At 40.5% G+C, this 20,425-nt stretch overlaps 1 protein-coding gene and 1 pseudogene across 2 annotated transcripts in view; one reads left to right on the top strand and one right to left on the bottom strand.

The window, feature by feature from the left end:
- Positions 1–17,908, top strand: part of FAM120C (family with sequence similarity 120C) — a 145,520-nt gene extending 127,612 nt beyond the window's left edge. Inside the window, exons 18-19 of one of the 2 annotated variants that reach the window (XR_009493573.1) lie at positions 4,625–4,772; positions 14,265–17,908. The gene's annotated coding sequence lies outside the window, so the exon portion shown is untranslated. Of the gene's footprint in view, positions 1–4,624; positions 4,773–10,598 lie in introns of both variants that reach the window. The other variant, XR_009493574.1, reaches the window with a different exon arrangement.
- Positions 12,346–13,063, bottom strand: LOC132344322 (tropomyosin alpha-4 chain-like; annotated as a pseudogene).
- Positions 17,909–20,425: the final 2,517 nt, after the last annotated feature.

Here is a 20,425-nt window from a genome sequence, read left to right as displayed (position 1 = left end):
ATGAACTGGAAGGATTGGCCCTAATAGCTCAACAAAAATCACTTTTTCCTCGCTGGCTGGCCCTTCACCACCTATTTTTTTTCTTATCACCCCGGGTGGCATCAGAGGAGGAGCAGAAATCATGCAAAGGCATTAATAGTGAGGAACTGGACATCAATCTGGGATGCCATCAGGACTACCCTCGCTGCATCTCCACCCCACCTTGGTGGTAGAATGGGGAGGGATGGTAATAAGACACCTGCATCGGTAAGTTCAATTTAGTTCGGTTGCTCAGTATTGTCCGACTCTTTGTGACCCCATGGACTGCAGCACACCAGGCTTTCCTGTCTATCACCAACTCCTGGAGCTTGCTCAAACTCATGTCCATCGAGTCAGTGATGCCATCCAACCATCTCATCCTCTGTTGTCCCCTTTTCCTCCTGCCTTCAATCTTTCACAGCTTCAGGGTCTTTTCCAAAGAGTCAGTTCTTCCCATCAGGTAGCCAAAGTATTGGAGCTTCAGCTTCAGCATCAATCCTGCCAGTGAATATTCAGAACTGATTTCCATTAGGATTGACTGGTTTGATCTCCTTGCTGTCCAAGGGACTCTGAAGAGTCTTCTCCAAAGCATTGTTCAAAAACATTAATTCTTCAGTGCTCAGCTTTCTTTATGGTCCAATTCTCACATCCATACATGACTACTGGAAAAACCATAGGTTTGACTAGACAGACCTTTGTCAGCAAAGTAATGTCTCTGCTTTTTAATATGCTGTCTAGGTTTATCATAGCTTTTCTTCCAAGGAACAAGTGTCTTAATTTCATGGCTGCAGTCACCATCTGCAATGATTTTGGAGCACAAGAAAATAAAGTCTATCACTGTTTCCATTGTTTCCCCATCTATTTGCCATGAAGTGACGGAACCAGATGCCATTATCTTAGTTTATTGAATGTTGAAGTTTTAAGCCAGCTTTTTCACTTTCCTCTTTCACTTTCATCAAGGGGCTCTTTAGTTCCTCTTCACTTTCTGCCATAAGGGTGGTGTCATCTGCATATCTGAGGTTATTGATATTTCTCCCAGCAATCTTGATTTCAGCTTGTGCTTCATCCACCTTAGCATTTTGCATGATGTATTTGGCATATAAGTTTAAAAGCAGGGTGACAATATACAGCCTTGATGTACACCTTTCCCAATTTGGAACCATTCCACTGATCCATGTCCAGTTCTAGCTGTTGCTTCTTGACCTGCATACAGATTTCTCAGGAGGCAGGTAAGGTGGTCTGGTATTCCCATCTCTTTAAGAATGAATGTTCAACAGTTTGTTGTGATCCACATCGTCAAAGGCTTTAGCATACTCAATGAAGCAGAAGTAGATGTTCTTCTGGAATTCTCTTGCTTTCTCTATGATCTAACTGATGTTGGCAATTTGATCTCTGGTTCCTCTTTCTGCCTTTTCTAAATCCAACTTGAACATCTGGAACTTCTCAGTTCACGTATTGTGAAAGCCTCGCTTGGAAAATTTTGAATATTTGCTGGCGTATGAGATAAATGCAATTATACAGTAGTTTGAACATTCTTTGGCATTGCCTTTCTTTGGGATTGCAATGAAAACTGACCTTTTCCAGTCCTGTGGCCACTGCTGAGTTTTCCAAATTTGCTGGCATGTTGAGTGCAGCACTTTCATCATCTTTTAGGATTTGAAATGACTCAGCTGGAATTCCATCACCTCCACTAACTTTGTTCATAGTGATGCTTCCTAAGGCCCACTTGACTTTGTACTCCAGGATGTCTGGCTCTAGGTGAGTTACCATACCAGCATGGTTATCCAAGTCATTAAGTTCTGTTTTGTATAGTTCTTCTGTGTATTCCTACCACCTCTTCTTAATATCTTCTGCTTCTATTAGGTCCATACTGTTTCTGTCCTTTATTGTGTCCATCTTTGCATGAAGTTTTCCCTTGGTAGCTCTAATTTTCTTGAAGAGATCTCTAGTCATTCCCATTCTATTGTCTTCCTCTATTTCTTTGCATTGATCACTTAGGAAGGCTTGCTTATCTCTCCTTGCTATTCTTTGGAACTCTGCATTCAGATGGATATATCTTTCCTTTTCTCCTTTACCTTTCACTTCTTTTCTCAGCTATTTGTAAGGCCTCCTCAGACAACCATTTTGCCTTTTTGTGTTTCTTTTTCTTGGGGATGGTTTTGATCACCGCCTCCTGTACAATGTTACAAATCCCCATCCATAGTTCTTCATGCATCCTATCAGATCTAATTCCTTGAATCTATTTGTCACCTCCATGGTGTAATTGTAAGAGATTTGATTTAGGTCATACCTGAATGGTCTAGTGGTTTTCCCTACTTTCTTCAATTTACATTTGAATTTTGCAATAAGGCATTCATGATCTAAGCCACAGTCAGCTCCTGGTCTTCTTTTTGCTGACTGTATAGAACTGCTCCATCTTTGGCTATGAAGAATATAATCTATCTGATTTTGGTATTGGCCTTCGGGTGATATCCATGTGTATAGTCTTCTCTTGTGTTGTTGGAAAGGGTGTTTGCTATGACCAGTGTGGTCTGTTGGCAAAATTCTGTTAGCCTTTGCCCTGCTTCATTTTGTACTCCAAGGCCAAACTTGCCTGTTACTCCAGGGATCTCTTGACTTCCTCCTTTTGCATTCCAGTCCTCTATGGTGAAAAAGACATTTTTTTTTTTTTTTTTGGTATTAGTTCTAGAAGGTCTTGTAGGTCTTCATAGAATTGTTCAGCTTCTTCAGCTTTAGTGGGGCATAGACTTGGATTACTGTTGGTAAGGGACAGTTTAACTCTGGCCAGGGAAGGAAGCTTAGGTGGAAGGCCTGTCTACACCCCTATCTAGAGCAGGGAGGGTCGCCTCCAGTAGAAAAAAGCCACGGCACTGGGCGCTGCTTTTTTCTCTTACAAATGGGAGCTAGCAGTCCTAAAACTACCCCCTTTGAATTGTATCTTGGAAAAACTGGGGTAAGTTTCATCCCCAGAGCCCAAAATGTCCCTTATATACAGGATTTCTTTAAGAGAAGACCTCACTTGCCCAGAGAGACAATCCCTGCTGGGACAACATCTTATCAATCAGTCTACCCCTGTCATCAGAGCCAATTTGAACACTCTGGTTTAAATTTTAGCTATGAAACTGTGACTACAAAAAGAAGAGATGACATTTTTGACACTGAATGGCCATGATATTTTTTAGACTCTGGAAAAAATAGGTTAAAATGAAATCTTTTTGAAATTGCAAAACCAGTTCTTCTAGCACATGCAATTAGGAAAAAGCTGACTTGTTAAAATACTTTTTTTGGAGCTCCGATCCTGCCTGAGAAACAGAAAACATGCCTGGGGAAGAAACTGAAGTTAACTCTTATCATGTCCTTGAGATACACAGCCCACTCTGTCTGGGACTCCAACCATGAGCAAGTTGGCAGAACTTCAAGCCAAGAAAAAAAAGGGGGGGAGCAAAGAGACATTTTATATTTCAAGTGGAAAACTGTGAGGTCTCTGTGTGTGTCTTTGTCCTTGGACAATATTGCTGAAGCCTAATTGGCCTAGAGAGAAGTAAGCACTTAGAAATCAAACAATTCTAAATTCAAAAAAATTAAAATGAATTTCAGGCTTGTGTAAACTGGGAAATATTCACTATTGAATTAATATCTAGTGTTGATGTTTGCTTATTGACCTAATTAACATAGACATTGTGAAGATACTTTTGCAAATGACATAGCTTTGGGTGATTTATATTTACCAATCTACAAAATGATGATATAAAGTACAGTTCATGGTTACTGAAGGAAAGATGTGTGTTTTCAATAAAAAGGTATAAGAAATGAAATTACATTCTATTAAGAAAAAGAAAGTAAATCTGAACTTAGAGGTGGCTGTTCTCTGAATGGGCAAATAAAGTGATAAATACAGAAAATACAAAAAAGGTTTGTGACAAATGAAAAAAGATTTGTGGCAAGTGGAAGACAGTTTTGTGCAAGATACAAGTTTCTTAAGATATTAAACTGCCTTTGAGGTCTTTTATTGTTACTTTGACTAAGTGAACAACTATTGTTTCACAGTGAACGTAAGCTGGTACCAAACTGGAATTTGGTTTTCTCTCCCTGATTAAAAGAACAAAGTTTTCTTGAAATGTGGCTTTTAATAATGGACTATGATGCACATAGACAAAGCTCATTCTGCTTCTACAAAATTAACCCCTCATCAGGGAATTTAAAATGGATAAAGAATGGCTGTAAACCAAACAGTCAGGGCTATGGGAGGTCCAACACAGCCGCTTGGCTTTTTCCGGCTCCCTGACAAACCTCACTTTTATTTGATAGGCTAAAGCCTTTCCTGGCTGTGGGGTTAATATCTCACAATGGGAAAAAATGGTTAAAGTGTGTTTTCTGCAGTCTCCAGTGATTGGGGCACCCACTTTGCTGGACAGGTCATACAGACATTGGCAAAAACTTCATGAGCTTCTTGGAGACTATTGCTTTCGCTGATGTCCTTGGTCATCGAGCAGGAATGGCAGAATAAAGGGGTCAGTTGCATGGGATTGAGTAGACTGCAAAATATGACTACAATTTTCATGACTTTTTGTCTGATGTATTACTGTCTTCCAATCTTTGTTTTCAGATATAAAGAAGCTCTTCTTCTCAAGTTACTGATGGTTTAAAGCAATTTAATGATTTACATCTATGGGTAAAATTAAAACATTTTTCTTCTCTCTCTGCCTCGTCCCTCCGAAATTGGAGACACTTGGGTTCTGGACAGCCTTATCAAGGTAAAAAAGACTGTGTCCCAACATATACAGAAATCTCAAAGTGTTCTGGGGAGCTCTAAAAGAAAAATCCACCCAACTGATGTCAGGCCTATGGCATCTATCATGTTTCACTGAGTATTACATTCTAGTTTTATTAACTAAGGTCTGTATTTACTGACTCACTTCTGAGTTAGTTCCTTGTGGTTATATTACATTGCTAAGAGGTTTAATTAAGTTATTAAAAAGGACACTCTGAGTTTGTTTCTAAAGTTTATCCCAGTAACCAGTCTTTAAATAAAGATCCGATTAACCAGTCTTTAAATAAAGATCCGATGCTCCAGGATCTACAACCAGAAGATTAACAGCAGGCTATAGTCATTTAACAAACTCAGTCAGATGACCTGGAGATATCACTGGGCTATACCTAATTAAGTTCTTGACTTAAGGTCTTACTTGTGATTTTACTATTACTGCTAACTATATTGTTTTCTATATTGCCTGTTTCAAGAAGTGTTGTCCCTTACATTATCAAGTATGTGATGGAGCCACTGATATAATGATGGTGTACAGTTCTATATAAAATCCATAATTATAATGATATGACTCTGTATATGAAAAGAAGCAAGAGGGAATATTCTCCTGGACCAAGAGACTAGTGAGACAGGTGCAGTCTGGAGATTTTGCTACTCACAGGGCCTAGTCCAGTAACAGCACATTGAGTGGCCTATCAGTGAAATCTTCAACAGACCTGGTAATGAGTTTTCCAAGCACTGTGGGACAAGATGGCCATGAAACGCCCCCAAACCATGGTCAAACTCATGGCCATAAAGGGGCCCTGTGCCTGGAAACTGGCCCTTGCCATCTGCCTCTACAAAGATTAAATCATGGACACTACAGCTGCTGACCTTCGACATCCTCTTAAAGGAGTTCAGGGTGAAAATCAGAGATTAGACACTTGGTTTGTGCTCTGAAAAAAAATGGACAAAACAAGCCTTTGAATAGTCAGATATTTTCAGGTAAAAAAATTTTTGAGCCCAAATTCTTGCATTTTCTCATACCTAGAAAAACACTATCTACAATTGTTAATAGTGACAACTACTTTGGCTTATATGTTAATACCACAATAAGAGGCTAAAGCCTACTTGGACAAACTTAGACAACTAGCTCTGACCATAGTGAAAGTGAAAGTCACTCAGTCGTGTCCGACTCTTTGCAACCCCATGGACTATACAGCCCATGGAATTCTCTAGGCCAGAATACTGGAGTGGGTAACCTATGACTATAAATCTCCTTAAAACAGCTGTATACATAGGGGTTCAGACTCATTCTTCTAAAAAGAAATGGTAAGATTTATTTTGTCTGTTAAGCTTCAGGCTGTCACTCCTTCAACTACTTCTAACTGGGTTTGTTATACCCACATTCAAAATGTATATGAACATGCCAAATGGCTCCATTCTTATAAATAGGGCAGCCCAGGTGTTGACTATATCTAAACCAGGATCAAAGTTACTACCAAATGTAACCTGATTCTTACTCTTGCTTGGACTGCTGATTACAATAATTCTTTTACTGATTTTTGGTCTCTGCCTTTTAATCTACTTGTCTAGTTTGTTCTTTCTGAAGGATACAACAGCTTCCCATACAAAGTAATGGTGATACAGAGATTCTGGTCACTCTTCAAAACTGGACTTCCCTGATGTTCCACTCTGGTCATAGATATAATCTTGGTTTACAAGCTCTCCTTGGTGAAAAACTATCTTGACTGTAATACTTGTAATCATTCTGATTTTGCTGTTTTTTTCCTTACATCTGTAACTGTGTAATAAGATTTGTTTCCAACCGTCTGAAAACATTTAAATTACAAATAATTGTTCATGCTCCTACAATTTCTACTGCCTCCTCTAGCTATTACTTGGGATCCTTGGATCAGAAACCCTAAATAAAGGGGTAATGAGAATATGTTGCTTCAACAACTTAGGGTCTGCCCCCCCTCACCTGCAGGAAGCAGTTACTGACAGATTTCTCCTCCCCTTTCTCCTCAGCAACAATATTCTCCTAAAAGAAAAAGGGGAGAATAAGAGAGTTAATTTAGGCAGGTTGATAAGCAGTCCAAGCCTAAGGCCCCTTTATAGAGGAGATACACATTCTTTCTTTTTCACATTTTTTTGCCATGGACAAGTAGGCCTTTGTAGACAGCAGTATCTCTTGTTCAAGGACATGCCTTTTTTTGAGCTTTGGATGAATGGTATGAGAAAAGTTCTGGGTAAAAACTTTCACAGCCTTGAGCTCTGGGTTAACATGTTCCTTTTGGCTAATCTCATGCTGATGTCATCCCAGGATGTATGTTATGGGAAAAGGACAGGACAAAATTCTCATAGCCTTGAGGTATTTTTTATCTATTCTCAGCAGCTAGTTGAGAAGTATATAAGGCCCAGCTTAAACTAGTGAGGTGGGTATTCTCCTGCCCCCTTCTGTTGTCTATGTCAGAAGCTTTTTCTGTCACTTTTACTTTAAATAAAATCTACACAAAGCTCTGAGTGACTGAAACTGTCCTTCAGAGACCACAAATACAGCAGCATCACTCACCTCTAAGCTATCAGTACTAGGCTCTTGTACATTGTTTCTAAACCTTGAACAACTCTGCAAAGTAAATACTATCCTCACTTTACACATGGGCAAACTGGTTCAGTGTTACATAAGTTCACATACAACTAATAAGTGATTAAAAACCAGAGTTCTAAATCTAATTTTGTTTTGACTAAGTAGATAATACTGAACCCTGCTCAGCATTCCTTCCTCCTATGGCAGCAGTTAAGCCTAGATTTTTACCCCTTTGGGGAACTTCTCCTTCCAATCTTGGGATAGAGGTGGATTGACCATCAGTCACATGGCTTCACCTCCCCCAGTGCAGGGATGGGTATATGACCCAAGCAGTGCCAACTCTGTTATTTGCATGGACTTGAAGAACGTGACCAAGAAGGCAGATATCTCTCCTAAAATCACAAGCATTAAGAATAATGTGAGCCTGGAACATTGTCTTCTATTTATATCTTCAACTAATCTTTATTTGTGTGTAAGAAATAGGAAAATTCTGTGCTCATTTATTAGGAGCAGATGCAGAAAGTGATCTTTTTGAGGGATTACTATGTGCCAGGGAGAATTCTAGTCACTTTATACCTTTAAAAATTTTTCATTTTATTATTAAGTCCTTATACATTTATAATCTTTAATTCTAGAAAAGGGGAATGTATCAGTTGGATGGCCTAGATTTTGCTGCTATGCGTGTATGCATGCTCAGTTGCTCAGTTGTGTCTGACTCTTTGCGACCCTTTGGACTGTAGCCTGCCAGGCTACTCTGTCCATGGGATTTTTCAGGCAAGAATACTGGAGAGGGTTGCCATTTACTCCTCCATGAGATCTTCCTGACCCAAGGATCGAACCTGCATCTCCTGCATTGCAGGTGGATTCTTTATCTCTGAGCCATTGGGGAAGCCCTTTGCTGCTATAATAATACAAAATCTCACATAATAAAGGTATACTTCTTGCTCATTATGTCCAACATAGATTGGCAGGGGAGCTCTGTTCATCCAAAGCCACTTGAAAACTCAAACCAACAGAAGCCCCATCACTGAGTTAGGAAGGGATGTGACCAAAACACACACTGATCCTTACAGCTTAAAATGTCACCCATCACTTCTCTCTTCATTACCCAAGAAATGGCCCACATGGTTGCACCTAATTTCCTGGAGGTGGAAAGTACAAATCTACTATGTCCCTGAAACACGGAAGAAATAAGTTTGGTGAGTCAAAATAATAGCATCACAGGGAGAAATGACCCATTTCTGGGTAGATTTGATTCATTGCCTTTTTTCCCCCCCCTGGGTTGGCAGTTTATTTAAAAAAAAAAAAAACAATTATCTTATTTTCTTCCTTGCCCATCATTTTTCTTAACAGAAAAAGTTATAAAAAACTGGGGAGGGGAGTTATATTATCTTTGCAGACTGATATATTTGCGGAGGACTTATGAATAATAACAATGATTCAAAAGTTCCTAGGTTTACTCCTGAATCCTTTGCAAAGAGCAAAGGACAACACAAGAAAGAATTTTGTTTACAACAAGCTCGTAATACCACATTGATTATGACAGTGCAGTGGTTACGATTATGTTTACGATAGGATATTCCTTGCCCAAACACCAGACACGCTAAAGTCACTTGGCTGCTTACAAACTGGAGGAACCAGTGCAGTCATCTGTAGAGCAGGAACCAGAATGGGTAAGGCTTCTCTGGCGGTGAGACTCTGACATCAGCAGCTTCTCACCTGGGCCACCCTCCCTCACTTTGAGTCCTAGTCTTTGATTTCATCTAAGAGGGCTGAGTGGATCCCCAGCTTTTTGAGTTCTTCCACCAGGTCCTCATTCTGGTGCATCTGCAGGAGAATGTGACAGCCCCCCCACCCCCAAGCTCGCCGTTGAGGTACACTTGCAGGATGGTGGGCCAGTTGGAGTAGTCTTTAATGCCTTACTGGAGCTGGGGGTCATCCAGCACGTTGTAGGCCGCATAGTAGCAGATGCTGTGTAGCTGGAGAATCTGTACCACTGCGTTGCTGAAGCCACACTGGGGCTGCTCCAGCGTCCCCTTGAGGAAGACCACCACCTTGTCCTCCACCAACACATCCAGGTGCTCAGACGAGCCGCTGCCACCCTCAGGCCGGGGCCCCACCAGCCACCGCCACCAGGCCAAGGGAACCGCTCCAATTAATTGCCTTTTGATTGGTTGCCACTGCCTAACCACTTGAGTTATTATACCTAAAATTTGTAATGGAAGAGTAAAGCATTCATTCCCATTCTAGTGTCATAGGGCTTCTCTGCATGTGCACTGAAGTGGATATAATCTGGGGGTAAAGCAAGCATTGAGTTTAGCTCCCCCTAGACATAGTGTATGTAAAATGCCCGGCATATAATGCAGCCTCAATAAATGTTAGCTGTTACAGGTTTGGCCAGGGGGTGGGGGAAGAGTTGGTAGTAGATGAAAGACTTGTCTAAGCTCCAGGTCCTGATTTCCTCGTAATACAGTTCTCCCTAGCCTATAATCTGGCATCAGCCCTTCCTATTTGAATGTGGCTGCTTCCAAAGGTGACGTGTGCACCCTGTCACCAAGTCCACAGTTTTCATACAGGCATCTTGCTGAGGCCTTCCACAGCAATTGACATTGAAATACAACCCATTCATGAAACTCTCTGGCTTCCTTGACACTTCTCTGCTGTTTTGCTTTCCTTTTTTGACTATTTAAAAATATTATTATGTACTATTTAATAAGGGCTTCCTAAGGTGGTACCAGTGGTAAAGAACTCACTTGACAATGCAGGAGACTAAGAGATGCATGCTCGATCCCTGGGTTGAGAAGATCCCATGGAGGAGGGCATGGCAACCCACTTCAGTATTCTTGCCTGGAGAATCCCATGGATAGTGGAGCCTGGCGGGCTACAGTCCATAGGGTCACAAAGAGTCGGACATGACTGAAGCGACTAAGCACACTCACACATATTATTTGATAAATGCAAAAGGGTATGTAACATATGTTATAAAATTCAATAATAAACTGAACTCTCCTGAACCCGCTGCCCAACCTAAGAACTATCCCATCTCTCTGCCTTCCCCAGAGGTAACCAGTATTTTCACTTTCAGTTTTCATTCCCTAGATTTCTTCTTAAATAGTTATATCACATATGCAATTATTTTTTAACAACATAGTATTAGGTTGTACTTGCTTTCTAATTTTATAAAAATGTTATTTTATGTAGGTTCTGCAACTCCCTTTTCTCATCCAACTTTTTTTTTCCTCTAAGACACAAACACATTGCTGCTATGCTGCTGCTGCTGCTAAGTCGCTTCAGTCCTGTCCAACTCTGTGTGACCCCATAGATGGCAGCCCACCAGGCTCCCCTGTCCCTGGGATTCTCCAGGCAAGAACACTGGAGTGGGTTGCCATTTCCTTATCCAATGCGTGAAAGTGAAGTCGCTCAGTAAGTGTCCGACTCTTCGTGACCCCATGGACTGCAGCCTATCAGACTCCTCTGTTCATGGGGTTTTCCAGGCAAGAGTACTGGAGTGGGTTGCCATTGCCTTCTCCACATTGCTGCTATAGCTGTAGTTAATTTTTCACTTCTATATAGTAATACCACAGTTTATCTACCCATTCTTTTTTTTTTTTTGGAGTAAAAGTTTATTTGACCAAAATGTAGAAAAAGTGATACTATTACATATGATTCAGTTGCAAGAACCTAAATGAAAAGTGTGGGTTTTATTCAGTTGCACAATTTGCTAGTGTATTTCTTGCATAGTGTGGTGCTTAATAAATAGGAGTGAGGGCAGAGGATTCAGATAAGCTAGAAGCAGTGTGATTTTTTAGTCAGAATTGTAACCTTGAGTTGGCCCCCACACTGCTGGACAATGTGGAATGTTTCAGCTCTGAGATGTTAACTGAGAAAGCAGAAATATAACAAGGCTAAAATGTGCAGCCCTGTCTACAAAATACTGCATTTTCAGTTTAATCATGAGTTTCTTGTTTTTTTATTAACTTGGTCCTGAAGAAGGAATTAAAATTCTAAATAAGTAAATCTCCAATTTGCCATTCCCTCGAGTATAGAGGCGATGAAGTTGGGTCAATTACTTCTTTTATTTTTACTTTGTAGTCTGAGAGGGCCATTCTGTCCAATATTTGTTCATAGAAAAACAGTCTTTCTCAATTACTGATGGCTAAGCAGTCTTTATGAAAAAGACAGCTTCTCCTAATAGGACTGAATTCTCCAACATTCATTTCTCCTGAGTGAATGGCCTCATATCAAAGCAGATAAGCATGTGTCATTACTGGAATAAGACATCAGCTCCTCAGAGAACAACTTTAGAGTGAAAGAAACGTATAGAAGAATATATCAAGGATCAGTCCAGAAAACATTTGGGTGATTATTACGACTCTTTTCCAAGCATTCTTACACTGGCTGCTCAGATAATGTTCTGAATGGTGGAGTGTGGAAAAGAACCAGGATGATCAGGTTAACCTCTTGGTAGTTTATGACTTCCCACAGTAACCTCACCCGCCTTTTTTGCTCTGGTGGAAAATCACCACCCATTTTAATGTAGGGTTGGGAAGATCCACTTGAGATTTTAATATGATGATCCCTGGCCTCCTACAGTGTGACCAATGGTGGAATTCTTCAACCTTTTAAACTGACCCATGACCAGATGTCAGAATCTGTGTTTTGAAAGTGTGGGTTTGTCTATTCTCCCAGGAACCAAATGCCCTCAGTCTTAAAAGAGAGTATGCTCAATATGAAATACCCTGCCTACCTTAAGAATATATGCAAGGTAAGGATAAAAATAGAGCTGAAAAAACTGGTGCCACTTGAAAAAAAGAAAGGAGTAGATTTAACTGGTGCTCAAAGCTTCTCTGATACAAAATATTTTTCATGTATTCATAATTTCCTTGACATTTCCAGCAAGGCGAAGAGGCAATAACAAAAGAAACTTCTTACAAGAGAAGAGAAAGACATGGAGCTCTGGAGTTTCTGTTGGAACAAGACTCTTCTGTTTTGGTTATATACAGTTTAGTTCATTCAGTGTCTGATCCAGTGTCTGAGATAAGCCCCTGTTCTCTTCTTTGGCCTGGGCAAGTTTTTCTTCCAGGTCATCAATTGTCTTTTCCAGTTTCACAACTGTTCTCTGCAAATTTGGTATGGGTCTCAGCCTCTTTCAGTTTGTCATACTGAAGTTTAATTTCTTCTTCATATTTGTTCTCCTTTTCAGAATACTTTAAAGATGCAGCCTCTAGCAACTTCAGGTTGTTAGTGACATTCTTGAGTTCTTCCAGGTCACCACATTTTAGTTCAGACACCTCATACTCCTCCGCCCTCTCCAGCTCGCCCTCCAGGATGACCAACTTACGAGCAACCTCCTTGTATTTGTGGTCAGCGTCCTCAGCAATGTGCTTGGCCTCTTTAAGCTGCATCTCCTGAATCTCCATCTTCTCATTTTTCATGGCTGGGTTTTCTATCACCTTCATCCCTCTCTCAGTCTCATCTGCAGCCTTTTCTGCCTCCTCCAGCTTCGGCAGGGCTGTGGCCAGTCATCCCTGAGCCCTGTCCCACTCCTCCTCGACAAGCTGGATGTGTGGATTGAGAGCTGCCACGTCATCTTGGTCTTTCTCGTGCTGCTCATGCTGCAGGCCCTGTGTGCGGTCCTCCGCCTCATCTGCTTGCTGCTGCAGGGCCTACATCTTGCGTTTCACCGCCTCCAGGGAGTTGAGGCCAGCCATGGCACAGAGGTGTACACAGCAGGCAGTGGTGGGTGCTCAGCTCTGGTCAACTCTGGCAAGCTCTACCCATTATTATTTCCATCAATGTTGCCATGAATGCTTGTGTATATGTCTCCTGCTGGGACCTAAGGCAGGCAAATGCTCAGTTTTATAAGATAATGACAAAATTATTTTTAGAAGTAGTATTAAATGGGAATAGTAATGCCTGCTTTACCTCCCTTATAGGTAGTTGTAAGAGTAACACAAGCTAGTGGATGTGAAAACACGTTACACATTAATACATTAAGGTGGCACAATTGGCATGCTGGTTTTGAGTCCAAGCTCAGACTCCTGAAGGGTGTGTCCTGTGCATACTGATTTCAAGGACCAGAAAGACTGACTGTTCCATATCAATTTAAAGTATTTCTAGAATTTTCTCATGATAAAGACTAGACTCTTAGATTCTGAGGCAGATGTCTGTTTGTTTTCCTACCTGATCAGCAGCCTTTCCTCATTTCTTCCAATAACAGCACCTCAATTTTCCAAAGAACTACCTCTGTTCCATTGAGGACACTTGAGTGTCCTCAAGTGCCCTGCTCTCCCTAGCCAGCTTACTGGGGTTTATTACTGCTATTGTCATGGCTTTGTTTCTTTGCTTTATCTTGCTTGATCTTTAAAGACTTCTTTCACTTCTAAGTCCAGCATGATAAACTGATTACAAAAATGGTCACAGGTGTTTACACCTCTCTGTATGTACACCTTTTGCAGCTCTTCCCTTTAAGAGATGACATCTGTTTCTCTACCCTTCAAATCTAGAATAGTCTTGTGTTTTCCTTTGATCAATAGAATGTTGCAGAAGTGATATTATGTCAGTTCTAAGCCTTGCATGCTTCTGCTCACTCCATTGGACCCCTGGAGTTACCATGGGAATGAGCCTGGGCTAGTCTTCTGGAGGAGAGACCCATTTGTCTAGCTATATCCAGCCAGACCAGCTTAGACCTGTCAGTCCTCAACCAACCCACAAGCCACAGATACATAAGTGAGCCCAGCTAAGATCTGCCAAGCCTAGTGCAGATCAACAGAGCACTGACCTATAGACTCTTGAGCAACAATACATGGTTTGGTTTCAAGCTACTGAGTTTTGGATGGTTTATCATGCAGCAGTTGCTAACTCACACAATAAAAAATATGTTTTATGCCGAATCTGGTTGTTCTTTCGTAGGAACGCCCTGCTGCTGCTGCTGCTAAGTTGCTTCAGTCGTGTCTGACTCTGTGCGACCCCATAGATGGCAGCTCACCAGGCTTCCCCGTCCGTGGAATTCTCCAGGCAAGAACACTGGAGTGGGTTGCCATTTCCTTCTCCAATGCATGAAAGTGAAAAGTGAAAGTGAAGTTGCTCAATCGTGTCCCACTCTTAGCAACCCCATGGACTGCAGCCTACCAGGCTCCCCCATCCCTGGGGTTCTCCAGGCAAGAACACTGGAGTGGGTTGCCATTTCCTTCTCCAATGCATGAAAGTGAAAAGTGAAAGTGAAGTCGCTCAGTCGTGTCTGACTCTGGCGACCTCATGGACTGCAGCCTCCCAGGCTCCTCCGTCCGTAGGATTTTCCAGGCAAAAGTACTGGAGTGGGGTGCCATTGCCTTCTCCGAGGAACACCCTTCAAGATATTTATTCTTCTGTACTATCTCTCCCACTACTTCACCATTTTCTTCTTAGAATGTCTCTTAATGTCATTTCTGAGTTTCTATTTTCAGCTACCTTCTCACTATTCTCCCTGGTCAGTTTCATCCTATCACATGGCCTCAACTCTTACCTTTATACAGATGACTCCCAAATCTACCTCTGTGTGAACTTTACTGAGCAGAGTCAGAGTTCAAATGGTCTACTGGGCAAGTCTATATAATATTCTCCCAGAAAAATCATGACTCAATATGTTCAAATGTGAAGTCTTACTCACACTCCTTCATTGTTTCCTATATCTCCTCATCCTCTAGCTTGATTTCTCTATCTCTAGATAGTGTCACTACCATCCTCACATCACTCAGGCCAAAAAGTTCATCACCTAAAACTCTCCATATGCCCAGTAATTCTGCAATGTCTCATATCTGTCCCTTCTCTCTATCTTCATAGTCCCTCCTCCTTCTGCTTCTTTTTTTTCCTCTTTTCCTCTTTCTTTGTTCTTGCTATCAAAGTGTGACCAGTAGTCCAGCAACATCAGCATCATTTGGGGAGACTATTAGAATGCAGAATATTGGGCCCCATCTAAAGATCTATTCAATCAGAATCTGCATTTTAACAAAATCCGTGCTGCTGCTGCTAAGTCACTTCAGTCGTGTCCAACTCTGTGTGACCCCATAGACGGCAGCCACCAGGCTCCCCCATCCCTGGGATTCTCCAGGCAAGAACACTGGAGTGGGTTGCCATTTCCTTCTCCAATGCATGAAAGTGAAAAGTGAAAGTGAAGTCGCTCAGTCGTGTCCAACTCTTCGCGACCCCATGGACTGCAGCCTACCAGGCTCCTCCATCCATGGGATTTTCCAGGCAAGAGTACTGGAGTGGGGTTCCATTGCCTTCTCCAAACAAAATCCCTAGATAATTCATATGCACATTAAAGTACAGTTAGCAACTCCCTAGTTAAGTCTCAATCAGGATAGGTATAAGTCCTCACCAGTGTATAACCTATGCACCATGTTAGTGGCACTCAAGCCCAGCTGCACATCAGAATACCTGAGAAGTCTTCAATTTTCCATTTATCTTTTTATTATTTAATCTTTTTAAAAATAATACATTTATTAGTTGTTTCTTCAATAGAGAAATACAAAGAAGGAAATTACAGTTGAATTATGCCTTGCCCAGATAATGCCAAATGACTTTTCTTTTTTGACAAAAGGAAAATTTACCTAAGGTTAGGCAACTCAAACAGAATAAAATATACAAAATGAAGAACTGCTAGCACCACCTCAATTCCAACTCTTTTTCTCAAATATTGCTGTTCTTAATCAGAATTAACATCCTAGGAAATAATTAACCACATACCTGCATATATGTTTATTCTTTTGTTTAAAAAGTATAAATTACTCCCTTTTAATCATCATGATTTTTATATTTAATATATCTTATTTTTCTACAAGCATATACAGAGCATTTCATAATTGTTAAACCACATGGTATTCCATTAGATAGATGATTCCATCTGATGGATCAATTCCCTATTGACAAGTACTTTGACTGCTTCCAGTTTTAGCTATTACAAACAATGCTGCAGTTACCATGCATCAGCATATGTGTGTGTGTGTGTGTGCACACACGCGCCCGCGCTGTGTTTAGTCGTGTCCAACTCTTAGTGACTCTATGGACCGTAGCCTGCCAGGCTCCTCTGCCCATGGGATTTTTCAGGCAAGAATACTGGAGTGGGTAGACATTTCCTTCTCCAGGGGATCTTCCCGACCCAGAGATTGAACCTGCATCTCTTGCATTGCAGGCGGCTTCTTTACCTCTGAGCCACAAGGGTAGTCTATCCATCAGCATATATTTTGATAAAGTTCTGCAAGTATATCCATAGGGTAAATTTTTAGTCCAAAATTGCTGAATATATTGGTTAGGGTGATTTTGGTTACAAGTAACGAAACACAATTCCAGGGGTAGGGTGAGCTAGAGCTACCCAGTTTCTTTAAGTGTCTCTACTGTGCAGTCCCTACTTTATCCAAGTAGTTTTTTTCAGTGTGATCCCTGGACCAGCAGCATCAATCTCACCTGAGAATTTCTTAGAAAAGGAAATCCTTTGTCCCTACCACAGATCTGCAGAATTTGAAACTCTGAAAGTAGATAAAGATCAGCAATCTATGTTTTAACAGATTAGGTGATTCTGATGAACACTAAAGACTGAGAACCAGTGCTTTAAGCCAAGGTGCCAATGAAATCGCTGACAGTGGCAATGGAAGCTTTGAATCTCTTCATCAAGTCCAGCAGAGAAGAGAAAACTCTGACCCAACATTCCAAGTAAGTAGGACTCCCATGGTTCTCCCTCACTGACTTGCTTAGGTCACAAGTCCTCTGAACTAATGTTGTTTGTGGTCAGAAGAACTGAGAATAAAATCTGTTTACCCGCAAATACGTGGGCTATGAGTGGGAAGAATAGACACATAAATAAAAATCTACAACTTCTTGGGAAGGAAAAAAATGGGGAATGATTACTGAGAAGGCACGAGCAACACCTACAACATTCAAAGAATATCTGCATGTTTTATTTTGATATATTCTACCAAATTATACATCAAAAAAGTTGTAACAACGTCAAGCCCACCAGCAGCATATGAAAACATCTAGGATTTCTTCATACCCTGACTTACTCTGTTTAAATCATACTTTAAACATTTCCCAGTCTTATAGATAAAGATGGCATTTTATTGTTTTGATTTATATGCCTTTACTCATGGATGAAATTAAACATCTTTTCAAATCTCTATTGATGTGTGCATGTCTTTCTCTGTAGATTACTTGCTTATTCTTTAGCTCACTTTACTATTGGGTTTTGTCTTTTTCATGTTAGTTCTTCTGAATTTGTTGTAAATTAAATTAGCCTTTTATCATATATGATGCAAATATGTTTTCCCAGCTTTGTTGACCTTTTGAATTTGTTTATGGTATTCTCCCCCACCCTCCCGCCACCAAAGCTTTAACTTTTATGCAGTGAAATTCATCAGTATTTTTCTTTACTGGAATCTGTATTTGGGATTTTGCTTTAAAAGGGCCTTCCCCCATGTCCACCTTTCCAGGTGAACATCAGTCAAGTCTGTAAAGCTTTTAAAAATTAAGGATGCTGGGCCTCCACTCCAGACCTAATAAAGCAGATTTTTAAAATGTGACCCTCTGTACTGGGTTGAATAGTGTCCTCCCAAACTGTGATTGTGACCTTATTTGGAAATATGGTCTTTGCAAATATAACCATGTTAAAATGAAATCATATCACATTAGGGTGGACCTTAGTCCAATGACTGGGATCCTTACAAGACAGAAATTCAGGTACACACATGTGATGATGGAGGCAGAGAGATACACCTACAAGTCAAGGAATATCAAAGACTGCAATCACTAGAAGCTAGAAAGAGACAAGGAAGGATGCTTTGCTAGGGCTTTCAGAGTGAGCATGGCCCACCATCACCACTTCTAGCCTCCAGAACTGTAAGGCAATAAATTTCTGTTGTTTTAAGCCACACAGTTTGTGGTACTTTGTTGTGGCAGCCCTAGGAAACTATATACACTCTATTTGTCCAGTCGCTTAGTCACGTCTGACTCTGCAACCCCAAGGACTGCAGCACGCCAGGCCTCCCTGTCTTCCACCACCTCCCAGAGCCTACCCAAACTCATATTCATTGAGTCAGTGATGCCACCCAAACATCTCACTTTCTGTTGTCCCCTTCTCCTCCAGCTTTCAATCTTTCCCAGCATCAGGGTCTTTTCTAATAAGTCAGCTCTTTGTATCAGGTGGTCAAAGTATTGGAGCTTCAGCTTCAGCATTAGTCCTTCCAATGAATATTTAGGGTTCAGTATGAAAGGGAAAAAAGATATACACACTCTATATCTAAATTTAAAAATAAATCAAGTGTGATTCCAAAACACTACAGGTTGTGAAACACTGGACCAAATAATTGTCATAACCATCCTCGACTCACACAGTACTAAGAGTAGAAAAACAGGATGACTGAAATATTTCTCCTTTAGAAAAGGGAGTCCTAGGTATTGTGACAATCCTTTGAAAAAAATTAAGTTATCATTATCAAGTTCACTATAATAAACTCTAAATGTGTTCTAGAAGCTAGGGACAGGACAAAATCCCTACTTTCATGGAGTTTTCGATCTAAGGAGAGACAGACCATGAACATATAAACAAAAGTTGGGTAACTTCAGTAAGAGGTGATCTATGAGAAAATAAATTAAGGTAATGAACTAGGGCACATCTTAATGTAGAGAGGGTGGTTGATTTAGTTAAGGTGGTCAGGAAAGGCCTTTTGGAAGAAGTAATATTTGAGCTGAGCCCTGAGGGTGTCAGCCATAGGAACATCTTGGGGAAAAGAGTTCCAGATAGGGGAAATGCAAAGGTTTTGAGAAGGAAATGAGTTTAAGGTAGGTTATAGACCTAAATGGAAAGCACTATAACAGAATGAGAAAAAAAAATAATATGGTTGTTGCCTTGGATAAAAAAGGTCTTGCAAAGCAATAAACAAAACAGAAAATCCACAGAAGAAAAGACTGATATAAATATATCAAATGGCTACACAAACATCTAAAACTCCTGTATGATAACACAAACTATAAACATGGTACATACTATAGGAAAATATCAGCTATATATATATGTGTGTGTGTGTGTGTGTATATATATATATATATATAATAGACAAAGGATTAATATCCTGAAATATAAATGACTTCAACAACTCAATATGGAAAAAAACAACCCTTTAAGAAAAACTAGGCAAAGGTTACAAACAGTTCACAAAGAACAGGCCAATAAACATCAGATAAAAAGATGCTCAACTGCACTAGTGAGGGAAAATGCAAAGTTAAAAACAAACACAAGTTACCATTTTTTTTCTCCATCAGATTGGCAAACAGTTTAAAGGTTGGAGTCTTAGGAAATGTGAAGCTACACTGCTGATGGGAGTGAAAATTGACATAATGGTTTTGAAAGGCAATTTGGCAGTATGTATTAAGATTGAAAATATCCATACCCCATGGCCCAGCAACTCGCTTGTGAGTGTCCACCTACAGAAACATGCCTGTGCACAAGGAGGCCCTTACTAGTATGTTCACTGCAGCTCTGTATTACTGAAAAATTAAACCATTGTAAATATCCATCAGGGGAATGGAGAAATAAATCAAGAGCCATCCAAATCATGGAATTCCCTGAACAAGAATTCAAAAAAGAACAGGGTTGATTATTTTGCTTGTAGAAAGATCTCCAAGATATTGCCAAGTGAAGAAAGCAGTTGGCCAGATGATACGGACAGTATGATCCTGTTCACATGAAAATGATTGATACCTACACTAACCTCCATTTTCTGTGTTGTCATCTTGTTTCTACCCACCCCCACCTCCTACTCCCAGTGAAAAGGAGTTTGGTTAGGGCGGTAACCATTTGAGTGGCTACAATTCCCTCAAATCATCTCACAATTACCATCCAGCAGGAGTGAGAGCCTGCTACATAATTTGTAGGGCCCAGTGCAAAATGAAAATGGAGGGTTCCTTGCTCAAAACCTAGGGGAGAGATGGGAAGTACAGTTAAAGGCATGAAAATAAAATGTTTTTTCTTTAAAAATATTTTACTTATAAAACATAATGGTGATAATAGTGATAGCTGAAAAATAATTTACAAATTGCAG

The sequence above is a fragment of the Bos taurus genome, chromosome X, assembly GCF_002263795.3.
Source record: "Bos taurus isolate L1 Dominette 01449 registration number 42190680 breed Hereford chromosome X, ARS-UCD2.0, whole genome shotgun sequence".
Classification (NCBI taxonomy): domain Eukaryota; kingdom Metazoa; phylum Chordata; class Mammalia; order Artiodactyla; family Bovidae; genus Bos; species Bos taurus.
This window is presented reverse-complemented; position numbering and strand designations above follow the sequence as displayed.